General features: G+C 40.4%; 1 protein-coding gene across 1 annotated transcript in view; it reads right to left on the bottom strand.

Moving 5' to 3' along the window:
* mrpl11 (mitochondrial ribosomal protein L11) overlaps positions 1-14,068 on the bottom strand; it is a 50,396-nt gene extending 36,328 nt beyond the window's left edge. Inside the window, exon 1 of the mRNA XM_008303886.1 lies at positions 13,991-14,068. The gene's annotated coding sequence lies outside the window, so the exon portion shown is untranslated. The remainder of the gene's footprint in view (positions 1-13,990) is intronic.
* Between the last annotated feature and the right edge of the window lie 106 nt (positions 14,069-14,174).

Here is a 14,174-nt window from a genome sequence, read left to right as displayed (position 1 = left end):
CTTCGATCGGCTCAGCAAGAGCCACTTTCCTGGAGGTGTTGGAGTGTGGATCAGCAACCGAGTGAGATGCTTGCCCCGTTGAAGAGCCTGAGAACTAACAGGATTTAAACTTCTCCCTGAAAAATCATGGGGTGCATGCCAAAAACCGCCTCCTTCGCTTCACCTCAGTTTGAGTTGTGTCATCACCAAAGTATCTGCGCTGCAGCAGAGCTTCCTTCTGCATCAGTAGAGGTCAAGAGTCAAGGGCAGAGTCGAGACGGGTAACAATAGCAAACATGGAAGGATGGAAGTGCCATCCAAGACATGAACACAAAGAGAGGTCCACTTTTTCATACCACCTTAAAATGCATTTGCCAAATTAGAAGTCAATTAGCAGAGTGGGGAGAAAGGCCTGAACTCGTGGCCTTTCTCTGGGGAGGCAGAGGACATAAAAGTAGGCCTATAATCCTCCGCTGGAATAAAAGTAATACTGACACAGCTGCTTAAAAAAAAGAAAGAAGAAAAAAAAAGATCAATGACTGGAGCCAAGGGACAAATACAAGTTTTAGGGTTGAGCCTTGTGAATCAGGGGAACCCAGCATTCAATAAAAATAAGTACTTGAGGGGAGAGAAGAGGTCCAGCAATGATTCATTGTAGGCAACAGAGGGTATCCAATTAGATCAACAGACGAGACAGTACCAGAAAGATATATGGGACCTCATGCTGTTTTAGAGCAACAAACAGGGAGAAGCGACTCCCAAGAAAAGTTGTGATTCTATCTGGACTGCTGATTATCCAGCAGCTGTTAAAGTGCAGCCACCATGAGGCAATATTTGTGAGGGCATTAAGGTGATACGCATACTGCAGAAAGAGTCCCAAATGGAATCTATTTAGTTTGAATTCTCTCAATAGCTGTCTTTACAATGTAACTCACATACGCTGCTACTTTTCAGAGGTCAATTTCACGCTACTCACCTAATGTGTTCAGCTGCTTCATTGTAGAAAGAATTGTGCTGCTGGTTAGATCAATTCTGGAGTCAGTTAGAAATGCAGAGACCATTATGCATTAAATCTGAAGTGGGAAAAGCCACTTCTGTTATCAAACAATGACAGAAAGACTCATGAATCCGTAACTGGCAAGGTAAGCTAAATAACTACATCTGCAGTTTGAGAGTGAAAATAAAATTACCGGCTGGTGGTTGTACGCCTCCATAAACTAGTCTGTTTACATCCATATCTGTCCAGACTCAAATAATATATGTAGTGAAGACTTTGAAGGAATTTATTGCAAAGTATCGAGTGCATTCAACACAAAGTTGTAGCCACAACAGCAGAAAACGCTGCAAATCTAGATGTTGCTGCAAAGAAGCTTCTTTTCTAAAACATGAAAGCTTCACACTCATCGTGGAACCGGCAGCACAAAAGATTTTTACAATCAACAGGGCTACAAAGTGGGAACCCAAGATTAGTATCACCAATTTAGTATCTGTCCAGATGTGAAATATGGTCACGATCGTTCTTTCTGTTCTGAAATATGGCACTGAATAACGGCTAGGAAAGTGTTTTTAAAGAGCACTTGACGTCACAGTGAAGATGACCTTTGACCTTTTGGATATAAAATGTCATCAGTTCATCACTTTATCCTGTTAGACATTTGTGTCAAATTTTGTTGTAATTAGCACATGAATTCTTCAGTCTTTAATGAGCTCATCCATGAGTCCAACTGAACATTGGTGCCAGATGTAATAAAATTGCCTCCAGGTGTTTAAGAGATATCGCCTTCACAAGAAAGGACAGACAGACCATAAGCCTGAAACATAATACCTCCGGCCATGGCTGGTGCTGGCATGGAGGCATAAAAAATGCTATAAAAATATCAATCAATAAAATCACACACTGAGAGACGAAGCCTAACTAGAGTTTTGTGACTGTGAGGGAAAACAGTTAGCACCAGTATTAAATGTTGGGTTTAAAGGATCAGTGTGTAGGATTTAAGAGCATCTAGAGGTGAGGGCACAAACCAATTGAATGGCCCTCCTTTTCAAAGCGTGTAGAGGGACCTGTGGTAGCTGCCACTCCAATGTAAAAACGCAAAAGGCTCACTGCAGATCCAGTGTTTGGTTTGTCCATTCTGGCATACTTTAGAAACATAGTGGAGGACCCCCTCCCTATGTAGATATGAAAGGCTCATTCTAAGCGAAGGAAAATATAATGATTTGTAGTTACATATGATATTCATTAATGAAAGCATAATTATGAATACAAGATTGCATTTCTGCTAATAGAGCCCGCTAAATCTCACACACTGGTCCTTTAATTCCAATTTAGGGCAGAGGGAATAACAGTTCTGTGTGGGGGGAAATGACAACGTCATGCTTTAATGCACCGCAACTCCAATCTCTGTTGGAGTATGAATAATAAAACTGCAGTTCCCTCGCAAAATGAAATCACTTATCACAAGGCCAAGCAGTGAACACTGAAGAAGAATTGACCTACATAAGGCATCACAACCGCACTGACAGTGCGTTTCACGCAGCTGAATTTACATTAGATTCAAGGAATAAAGCGGCATTAACAGTGCAGCAGCAGGAAACACGGTTCAAGGCTGCACAATAAGCTTCAATCAGGGCTGGGTTAATGTTTAGTTGTGAATAACCAAATTAAAGCTGCAGCAATATGAAGGGAACAGACACAATTTTGAGCTGGTCTTTAGGCTGAATATTACATTCCTACGGCAATTACCGCCAACAGCATCATCGATAATAAGGAGTGCACAGAAGGAGCAATTTGTTTGGGCTGTGTAGAGTTCCTGTGCAAAAGCACTTTGTTAAAAAATGCTTGATAAATGACATGCCACAAATCCAGCATTTAAATAACCACCTAATAAAGGAAGGTGAGTTGAGCTATATTAGAGCAAAAAACATGGCAAATGTTGCACAATACATTAAATTGCCACTGAACAAAACAATGTAAATCCTATTACAGCTAAATTCATATCTTGGCCTTACAGCTTTCCCTTTAGGATTTGGCATCAAGTCTCTAATCATCAGTTTGTGTAGTTTACTTGTATCTAGTATGAGGACCAAACTCTAAACCCCATTTTTCTAAGAATATCTGGAGCTTCTCAAGCTCCCCTGTTGCCTGTCAAATAAACTATCAGGAATGGAAACAACATCTTTGACAGAAGTAAACATGTCAATAAAACTGAGCACACAGGAGAAAAGCTGAATAAAAATCCCACCTTTCATGATAACGCACAGGTCTACATAGACTGTTGTGAAAAGATAATCTGAAAGTAGATCCCCCCATGTAAAAACTCATCACATTTTATCATCCATTCATTATTGTGCCTCTACAGTTGTGAAGGTTGTCACAGTGCAGTAACAGCCGCTCGTGTTGTGTGTTTCAACATAATTAAAACTGACGACATTTCAAGGATAAAGCCGACTTTGATTAAAGAAATGAATCAGTTTGTTATTAAAAATGTGGGCTTAATTGCACCGGTGAAGCCCACCACCGCTTGTTGTTTAGGCTATTCACTTTAGTCTTCATTAAGGCAGCAAGCCAAACTGTAGCCAGCATCAGTGAGGCTTCTGAATCCGTTGTTTATTTACAGGTCAAGGTTAGAGCTTTTGCTCTTCTTTAAACCACATTCTTGAAAAATGGGTAAAATGGTTTTTAAGAGCTGTCTTTAGTTTGAAGGTCTAAGAGCACGCTCAGTACAAATGATACTGATATTGTATCAATCTCGTAGAAATTATGTCTTCTTCCTCATTCTCTATCTTTCATATCTCTTTGCTGCAGTCTGACGAAATAAAAGCTGAATACTAATTAATTTCTCAGAGGGATCAGGCTTTGTACCTGCAACAAACACAGAGTTAAGACTGGTTCAATAACCTTTGCTACACATTATCTGCCTTCTCGTCTTCATATCTCCGCTAAAATTAAGTGAAGAAAATGAAGTCAAACATTTCCCAGTAACACAGACTCTGTATTGCCGCATGAAATAAAGAATAAAACATTATTATCTTATCAAAAGGAACATTCTGACAAAGATTCAAGTCTAAGTGGAAATGCGTGTTTACCTGAAAACTCTGCTTCGGTAAAGGCTTTTCACACTTCACCTCTATCAGAGCACCTTTATGTGGTTGGTTTATTATTCTCAGCAGCTATTCCCTCTTCCCATGCTAAACCACCTCTGTAGGCCTTCAGAAACTCTCTCTCACCAGACTACAGCATGTATTGCTGACTTGTGCTTGCCAAGGTTTAGTACTAGTATTTGTTATTCCACTGCCAAGGTGAGAGCCGAGATAGAGGTATGTTTTCAGTGCTGTTTGTTGGTTGGTTGGTTTGTTTGTTTGTTTGTTTGTGAGCAGAACTGCACAAAAATTACCCAGAGAGGTAGGAGGAGGAAGTGATCTCCGAGTGCACTTCTAGTTTCACACTGATCAGCCTTAAAATTAAAACCACTGACAGGGAAAGTGAATAACATCGATCATCTTGTTGCAATGTAATGTTCTGCTGGGAAATATTGGCATCCTGTCCCCCCCGTGGCAACAACAACCCCAGAGAGTAGCAGCCTCCTCCAGCAGGACAATGCACCCTTCCACACCACAAAAACTGCTCAGGAGAACTCGCTCAAGTTGCTGACCCAGACTTCCAGACTCCTTGGATTTCAATGTGGACAAGCATGTACCAGAATCTGCCTGATCCATGGAGGTCCCACCTCCCAACACAAAGAACCAAGAATCTGCTCCAAACACCACAGGACACCCTCAGAGATCCTGTGCTTATGTCCTGACTGCTCAGAGTTGATTTGGTGGCATGAGGGGGAACTACACAATATTAGGCAGGTGGTCTTAATATTGTGGCCGATAACTGTAGGTTCTGTGATGTAAGGAACTGGATAAAGTCATAAAGGTCAGATTAGGGCTGATGGAAACTTATTGCCCTTGTTCAACTATCTGCGTAATTCGGAGCAGAGCGACACCTCTTTGGTGAACCGTCATGAAACTCTGTACTATTGGTGACCAGATGATGAATCCTAATGACTCTGCCAATCGTTTGACTTTTCCTGACAGTGGCATTTTTAGATTTGAGTGAAACGTCTTTACAGCCATTGGATGGATTGCCGTGACATTTGGTACAAATATCTATTATGCCCACAGGATGAATGCTGAAGACTTCTTATCTACTGACTTTTGATGTAGCACCACGAGCAGGTCAAAACTTTCTAATCATTCTATAAAATATACTACATCTACCAGATGGACTGACACAAAAGACAGTGATCTCTCGTCTTTTCCTCCATGAGGCTGACATTTGTGGTTTTGAGTGAAATGTCTTGATGAGCGCTGAATGGGTTTTCATGACATTTATTTTCCCAGCACAGTGAATTGTAATAACTTCAGTAGACTTACACAGAGAGATCATCTGCATCTGTGTCAGTGCTGGAGAATGGTCTGGCTGCACCTTATCATCATTCTGCTATAGAGTGGGGAAAAAAACGCTTTGACTTGTTTGTATTTCCTCAAACTAATTCCAACCATCTTGGGTGGTGCTGAGCCCAGAATGCAGCAGCAGAAGCCTGGAAAAGTAGTGATGGGGGAATTGTTCTGTGGAAGATTCGCACATTCGGAGACAGTCGCTGTTTGTAAAATGATCTGTTTATGGAAAAGCCAAGCCCTTTCAGCCTATAGGTGCTCAGAGGTGATAGTTGTTTTCATAGTGGAAGAGAATGTATAGATTACCATCAGTCTCAGTTGTGTTTAGTGCTACTTATCGAATGTAGGCACGCAAACATTTAAAATGAATATTATACCCAATATACAGCATATATATGATCATATTATACCAGTATTTTTTAGCATTGTTACTGTTAGCTGAGGATTTATGTTAAAACGGGCGCAGGCCTCATTTCTATATTTTCCTCTGAATTGCTTTCCTACTGACTCTCATGTGTTGTGATAACATGGTATCTGCAGCTTAGCTGATAATTCCCAGTCCTAATTAGGATGATTTTGGTGGAAAAAATTAAATTTACTCTGCAAGCTTCTATCCTTGGTTAAGTCTGAAACGCGTGATTCATTACGTGATATTCCCCATCCTGAGGGTGTAATTTTGTCATACTCTGATAGGAACTGAAGTATTCTTATTCTGGTCTCATCACTCTGTCTTAATAGAAAATAAATTTCTTTCTGTTCCCATCTCCTTAAACAGATAAAACCTGCCAAACCACATTTTCCAAAAAGAAGCCATGATTAATATTCTTTGAAATTCCAAAGAAAAGGACCAAATTCATTCTTATCTTCTCAATAGACTTAAACCACCTCTTACGATCTGTTTTATTCAACTCTTAGTTTGGCGGTCCATCTAGTGGTAGCACTCACCTTTACATTTCACAAAAGACACTTAGCCGACAGAGTAATTCACTGTGAGTTAGTGATGCACTTCAGTCACGGGTGTCACTTCATAGATAGCCTCTGTCACAACTACACAACCCTGCTGCGGAACATATTTAGATAAACAGGAAGACGTGCTCTGGAGACAAGCTCAAGTCCCTGGATACTAACAGAAAAAAACACAAGCGCATTAAAATTATAATAGCAATTTCATGATTCTGCTCATCTGTGCAGAAAAGTTTGAATACCATTAGAGCCACAATAAATGAATGGTGTCCTTGAATATATAAGACGACCAAATCTCTGTTAACAGCACAATAAACAGCAGAGGAAGGGCCTTCGCTGAGCAGCAGGGAACTCTGGGATTGCTGCAGTAACTGTTTAGGTGGCACCATGTTATGAGTTAGGAGCCACAGATTAACTGTAATCGATGAGCTTAATGCAGTGACCACACAGAACAAATGTACTGGACTGTGATCACTCATTCAGTCACACGAGACGCCCTCGATAAGATCAAGAGATAACGTCAGATATAAAGTTATAGGGAGTCAGTCATACACCGATGCTGTTCCACTGCATTAGTATTCATCCCATCAAACTCCGGCCCTGGAGCTATTGATTGCTGAATGCCAAGTGCTAAAGGCCAGTCAAATAAAACGAAGAACTCAAGAAGAGTCTGAATGATCCCTCAAGACTGGAAAAGGGAACCTGCACGACCTGGTTTAACCCACATCTGAACCCACGGGTCTCATCTCGCTGAGGCTTTAGCTCAGCTGCGAATTTCCAGAAATAAACACCTCATTACTTCCACGATTTCAGTAATAATTGAATTTGCAACAAATAGTCTGATGCAACGCCAGATGCCATTAGATTTAAACTACAAACTAGGCAGAAAACAGGAACAGCTGCTTTATATTAAATTTTCAGTTGGCTATTATGCTGAAAAAGTATATTCTGATAAAAGGTATCACTACTTTAAATTTATATCTCACACTCAACTGATATTCTTACTGGGAAGGCAGACATTTAATCGCCACCAAAAAATCCATCATAACTGCAGGGTGAATGTGTTCAGCAATCCTAAATAACAACACAAAAAGCCTTATTTCAGTCTACACACAGACCACCAAAGTGACCTCTGTCTGCATTAGGTCATGTTTTTAATATACCAGTGCGGTGTGGTTCAAAACATGGCGGTTCAGAACCAGCTGCTTGCTTTGCCTCCAGTATTGCTGCTTTACCACTGACCAACCTCTCACCCAAACTATTTTACATTCTGCACTGAGTTATTAAAACACTGACATTAAAACTCAAATTAGTTGACTCCTCACTGGCTATAAGTACGATTATGTAGAGAGATGGCCAATCATCATCCTCTCTCTACATGGTTCATAGTGTGACACACTCCAGGGCTGCACATGACAATTTTGTTGATCGATCAATCGTCTGATACCACCATTTGATTTTGACATCACTGCTGTGATATGATGATAACAATAATAGATCTTATTTGTCAGATGTCAATTGAGAAATGAACATCAAATTCAAAAGAAAACACATTAATTTAATCACTGTGTTTCATAGCAGTTTTTTTGTCTGCACAGGAGAATCTGTATTTTTACTAAAGTCTGTGATGGTAAGGTCACTGGTTCTATCTTTGCGTCTTCATTTCTTAAGAGCAGCACTTGGCCAGCCTTCATTACCACCACTAAGGTGCCCTTGAGCAAGGACTGGAGTCCCAGCTGCTCAGTTAGATCAGACTGTTGTACTGAGCAGCTTCTAAGTGTGAATGTGTGCAACTGTGTGAAATGGATTTAAGCCCCATGACAACATTTTAACACTATATAGCCAGATGTAAGTAGTTCAGTCATAGGCGGCTTAGTTTTACTTAAAGACAATTCTTGGCATAAGAAATGTAAGCTTTCATTAATGGCTAACCATCCATCCATCCATTCATCCATTATCTACACACCGCTTAATGCTCATTAGGGTCGCGGGGGGGCTGGAGTCTATCCCAGCTGACTTAGGGTGAAGGCAGAGGACACCCTGGACAGGTCACCAGTCTATCACAGGGCTGCACTTAGAGACAGACAATCAAGCACACTCACATTAACACCTATGGACAATTTAGAATCACCAATTAACCTCAGCATGTTTTTGGACTGTGGGGGGAAGCTGGAGAACCCATGCTGCACGGGGAGAACATGCAAACTCCACACAGAAAGATCCCAGGCGTTCTAACCAGGCGATGAACCGGGGATCTTCTAGCTGTGAGGCAACGGTGCTAACCACCGAGCACCTTGCAGCCCATATATATGTCAAGGCCCAGATCAGAATCTGGCCCAATTCTGAATCGGGCTGGCCCAGATTGGAATCTTGACACCAACTTGGTCCAGATTAGAATCTTGGAATAATAAAAATAATAATAATAGTTATTATCATTATTATTATTATTAGTAGTAGTAGTTATGGGATATTGATTCAAATGTAAAATTCAAAACAAGCATTAATCTTTTAATAATTTTTTTTGAAGATTCATCACCAAAAATTGATACACTTTATTTACAAATTGTAGAATTGCAGGTAATAATACAGCATATAAAATATTAAATAACTCTATACCAGTCAGCCTTTGGGTTTTGTGTATGAAATGCTACTTTGTGATTAGACGAAGCCCTCTTTGAGAGCTACTCAGGAGTCTGTGATTGAACCTTCAAAGCATAAGGGTGTGAAAAATTTGGCTACAAGATTAACCAAATCCCACTGGTATATGTCTCAAAATATTTTACAAGGCCGTGACATATATTAAAGCATGATGAATATGAAAGTTTGTTTAATTTAAGTTCCTATTCTTTAAAAAGTGCAACATTTCTAATGTTTCATTTCTCATAGCTGCATACATGTATTTGTATGTTGTAAGATTAACACCATGTAGCAACACTGATGTAGTTTTCTTATAGTGTATTATTGCATGAAATTCTATAATTTGTATATAAAATGTATTAAAAGAATTTGTTTTTGTGTTGAATCTTGCATGTTTAGCAACACCTCGTGTAAATAATAATAATTCCAAGATTCTGATCTGGACCAGCAAGTCAGATTCTAATCTGGGCCGGCCAAGATCAGAATTCCCCTCTGGGCCAGGTTGGTGTCAAGATTCCAATCTGACAGGATCAGAATCCGAAGAAAAAAGGAAGATTCCATTCCAGGCTGACCTAGAATAGAATTCTGATCTGGGCCGGCCCGATCCGGAATTGAGCCAGATTCCAATCTGGGCCTTGACATATACATGAGTTTGTTCAATTCAATCTTTTTAAAATTGTGAGATGTATCACAGTTCCTCAAAGTACATAATGTCTTCAAATTACTTGTCTTCCTCGAAGCAGCAGTCCAAAACAATAAAGACATTCCATCCATCTGCTTTATCTTATAGAGGGTCACAGGGTGGCTGGAACGTATCTCAAGCTAAAGATCACCAGGTCATCACAGTAACCGACACACCACCATGCATGCTCACAGCCAGTTTAGAATCACCACTTACCCGACCAGTAACTCTTTAAACTGTGGGAGGAGACAAGGGAAAACCCACATGCCGACCAGCAGATTTAAACCCATAGCCTTCTTAATTTGAGGCACATTGCTAACCACTGCATCCCCCTTAAACGATTAGGCTATTATCAAAACTGTTGTCAATTATTTTTCCTCCAGTTGATTAAATGGCTCAGCTCTGCTACACAGATTCAATCATTGGCAACAATATTTAGTCCCTCTGAACGGAAGGATAAAACTCTTTCAGTTCACACAATATTTTACTTTATTCTTAACATTTATGTGACTGCTACCTGCTGATACCAGAAGTGTGTAATGAGGAAACTATGTTCCCTAATTACACTGTGAAATTTTAGACGCAAGGCACCTTCTTGTTTTAACAAGACACTGTACCCAGCATGCACACATTAGATCTATAAAGAAACTGCTTGGCCTAAACTATTCAGCAATCATACATGTGTAAAATGCTCAACAGGCCAAATGCTTTTGACCACGCAGATTGAAATCTACTGCTAGCTTTTAAGTAATGCAATAAGGACAGCAGTCATCCTGTGCTGTTTTATGCCGTTGTGTGGAAAGTTGACAACTGAAGCAGCACACACTCACACTCACACTCACACTCACACACACTCACACTCACACTCACACTCACACTCACACTCACACTCACACGCCCATCACTGCAGCTCGGGTTCAAATCAGGACTTTGTTCTGGGATCATGACAACTCCCAGACATCCTCCATGAATTATCCCTGTTTGCTTGTGATCAAATCTCAGAGAAGCCGTTTTCTTTACTGGCTCTTCTGAATTACATCTCCCTCCCCCATCATCTTTGAGTGGCAAGACAGACTGTGTTACAAACTGCCAGCACTTTAAATAAATCTAAAAAAGCAACAAACAGCAACAATGAAGAATCTGCGGCAGAGTTTGTACTCGAGAAATATAATAAAACCCAGAAAAACAGCACAGACTCCACATTATTTTCTGATATATTTTGCAGACAGGCAGCTTGTTTCATATGTTGTGGCAACATAGCTGTCAGTTTTTTTGTTTGATATGAGAGCACAAAGCATATCAAAACCACTGACTGGTGTGTCAAGAAACAGGCTGGAGTTACATTAGAAGCAAAACGCAATGTTTATCTTCCAATTTGCAACAGGATATGTTGGGGTTTATGCCTGGATCAATGATTTTTACAGATAGGATGCACAAAAAAGAACAAAAATACACTTTTATTGCATCATCAGACTCCTTCATGTGGTAGACAACACTGCAAAAACAAGTAATGAGAGAGGAGGAAGAGACGGGAAAGCAGTAGAGCCACAGATTTATATGATTACACACAGAGGAGAAGCATCACAGCCATCTCTAGGCGACATGTGGCTACACAAGGCCCTGACATTATAAAATTCATTCTTCAGAATTACTGCTCAGAAGCTGCAAGCCAAGTGTGACAGCAGCCAAAATGTGACAGTAAACATTCTGAACTCTGAAGCCATCTGGCCCCCTGGGTCTGAGCTCCTGCTGCAGCTGGACTTCATGTCCCCAGTCCTGGGAAGTATCGTTAATAAATAAAAGTGCACAGGGTGGATGCTTAGTGACCTCAGAAATGGACACGAGAATGAACAGGGGTCAGCTGTCCTTACCTACAAGGACTCTGCAAGAAGCAATTGCAGGTAAATGACTCAGCTATTCTACAACACTGAGAAGGTGGAACTTTTTTTGTCACTGATCCAAAATTATAAACTATTCAGGAGTTTTCTCAAATACCTTTAGCACTGGTACTGACTGTGTTGGTCATGCATGAAAGAAAGCAACATACAAGTTGTGCCATAGTGAAATACTGTATTTCCAGCTTACATGCACTAAAAACAGATCTCAGCCGCTGTGCAATGAGGATTTAAATCTATGCATTTCTTTTTACACAAAAATACTACAAAAGATTTTTAAAATAAAACTGTCAATGATGGCAAACAAAATATTTTCCCACTAAACTGCTCACAACTCCTGCACGTACACTCCTGGGATAAGCCACGGTAAGAAAAAAAAGGAAAGAAAAACGTATGTTAATAAGCTATGATCTTGTCCAGAAAGGTTATTGTTGTCAAAACATCTTTACAAACTTCAATGTCTTACACAATCTTGGCTGAACTATTGTTCAGTCCAAACAGAACTACACTTTTGTCCTGGCTTGAAAACGAAGTTTTGGGAAAAGAAGCAATTAGATCATTGATCCATAGGCATCTTGCCATTCTCTTTTAACAGGTATCATTTGGTAGGTTAGGGTGTGATTTCAACTAGTAGATCCAAAAACTAGGGGTGACTGAGGGCAGTAATAATGAAGATAAATAGGCCTTTTTGCATATTAGCTTGTCAACCACAGCTGCAATAAATAACACCATTAATTGCAGCATTGCATTGGAATAATTGCTGGAACAAAGCCAAGGTTAATGCTGTTAGTTCCACGTGTGCTTTTCATGCAGTGACAAGTACAGAACTCTGCTGAGAAAAATATCTGTGAATCGAGGGATTCAGTTTGGTACAATTAAGAAACAAGAGGGCTTTCATGCCAGTAAGATTAAGTTTGGCAGGGTATAAGGCTTTTAACAGATGCTGACAGACTGCGTAGTTGCAGTTTTAGCAGATGTGATTGACAGTAGCCTGGCAACAAAGGTAAATAATTTTAAATACGACTGACTAATGTATGTGCCATCATGTATTTCCAGCTGAGTCCAAACAATCAAACAGAAAGTCACATATCATATTTTACCGCTGACACTAGGCGTGCTATTCTTTTGCATATTTCATACACAAACTGCGTGCTCTCTCATGGGAAGGGCTGAGTGTAATTCAGTCTGGTTTTGCTCAGGAGGCCAGCTTGATCCTGAGGCCTTGGGAGTGCACACAAAGTCTTATCTTGTCTTTCTCACTGGTGTAAATCAGAGTGCCCAGTTTCATAGGAGGATGAGAGGAAGATAAACCCACACAAATAATTCTGTGGAGGCCCTGAAGTGCCTCAATGCTGGAAGAATGAGACAAAACCCAGAGAGCCTGACCTCCCCCCTCCCCTGGCTTGAAAGAATACAAGAGATAAACTTGTGTATGATGGAGTGAATTTATACCTTTGCCACTTTTTCTTTGTACATTTATTTTTTATTATTGTAGTATTTCTTTTTGTAGAGCTTTCACAATGCAGACAATAAAGATGATAATGATTACACAGTCCTGCAAAATCTACACGGCTGTCCTATTTGAATAACATTGTAAATATTTCATTACTTTGTAATGGCTTCGATTTGCTACACTGGTTATTTATTTCTTGTCTTGTGTGACTTACTGTTTATTTGACATGCAACGCTTGTTTTTTTTTTCCAAAAAAGAAGAAAAAAAAACTTAACCTCTTTCAATGTTCTGCTTGTCAGTATTTCCTGTTATTACCAAAACACCAAGTCGTATTCCTCCTGTGTGAAAACCTGCTTGGCAATGAAACAGAATATCTCTGGCAAAAATAACCAGAACTGTTCAACATTGCTCACATCACTTAGAGTAAGAACCAGACTATGTCCAGCGGCTTCAACAATCATCTTTGTAACTCCCTTTGTTACTTGATTATCCAGTAGTGTTAACACTTGGTAAAAAAGCAACAAATACACACAGAAAATCTGGCTACCATTGATTTACAGTCTTCAGTCACAATGATGTTTCCATATTTATCAAAATATTAAAAGCTATTACAGCACCAGTAGCAGCTTTGACTCCCAGTTTGAGTCTTAAAACTGAAAAAAAAACGTAATACTTGTACGATTTGTTTTACATTCTTTTCTTTGGCGACCGTTTAATCCATGAAACTATAACAACGCTGACATACTTCACCGAACAAATGTGTCGCACGACAGCTGCACTTTACGTCCACAGTCACATTGAAGAGCAAACAAGCTACAGGCAGCTAAAGCGAACGCAGACACTTCCGGCCTCCACACGGAGAGAACCTTGTGAACATTTTAAATATGACCGTGTGACACTGTGGAGAAACGACAAGGTGCCTCGGTGTTCTCTTACCTGTCGCTTGTCCCGCTCCTTCACGCCGTGAGCAGCATCCTTCAGGGCGCAGACATGTTGGATTACAGAACCCGGCGGACAGTCTGCCTCGGCTCTGCAGCGCGACGCCCCCTGCTGGCCCGGAGGAGCAGCTGCAACACCCGCACTGCCCGGGAATGCCTGCTCAAGAGCACGTCGGCATAAC

This window comes from Stegastes partitus, unplaced genomic scaffold (genome assembly GCF_000690725.1).
Source record: "Stegastes partitus isolate 25-593 unplaced genomic scaffold, Stegastes_partitus-1.0.2 Scaffold39, whole genome shotgun sequence".
NCBI classification, from domain to species: Eukaryota; Metazoa; Chordata; class Actinopteri; family Pomacentridae; genus Stegastes; species Stegastes partitus.
The sequence above is the reverse complement of the archived record's forward strand: the minus strand, read 5'-3'. Positions and strand labels throughout refer to the sequence as shown.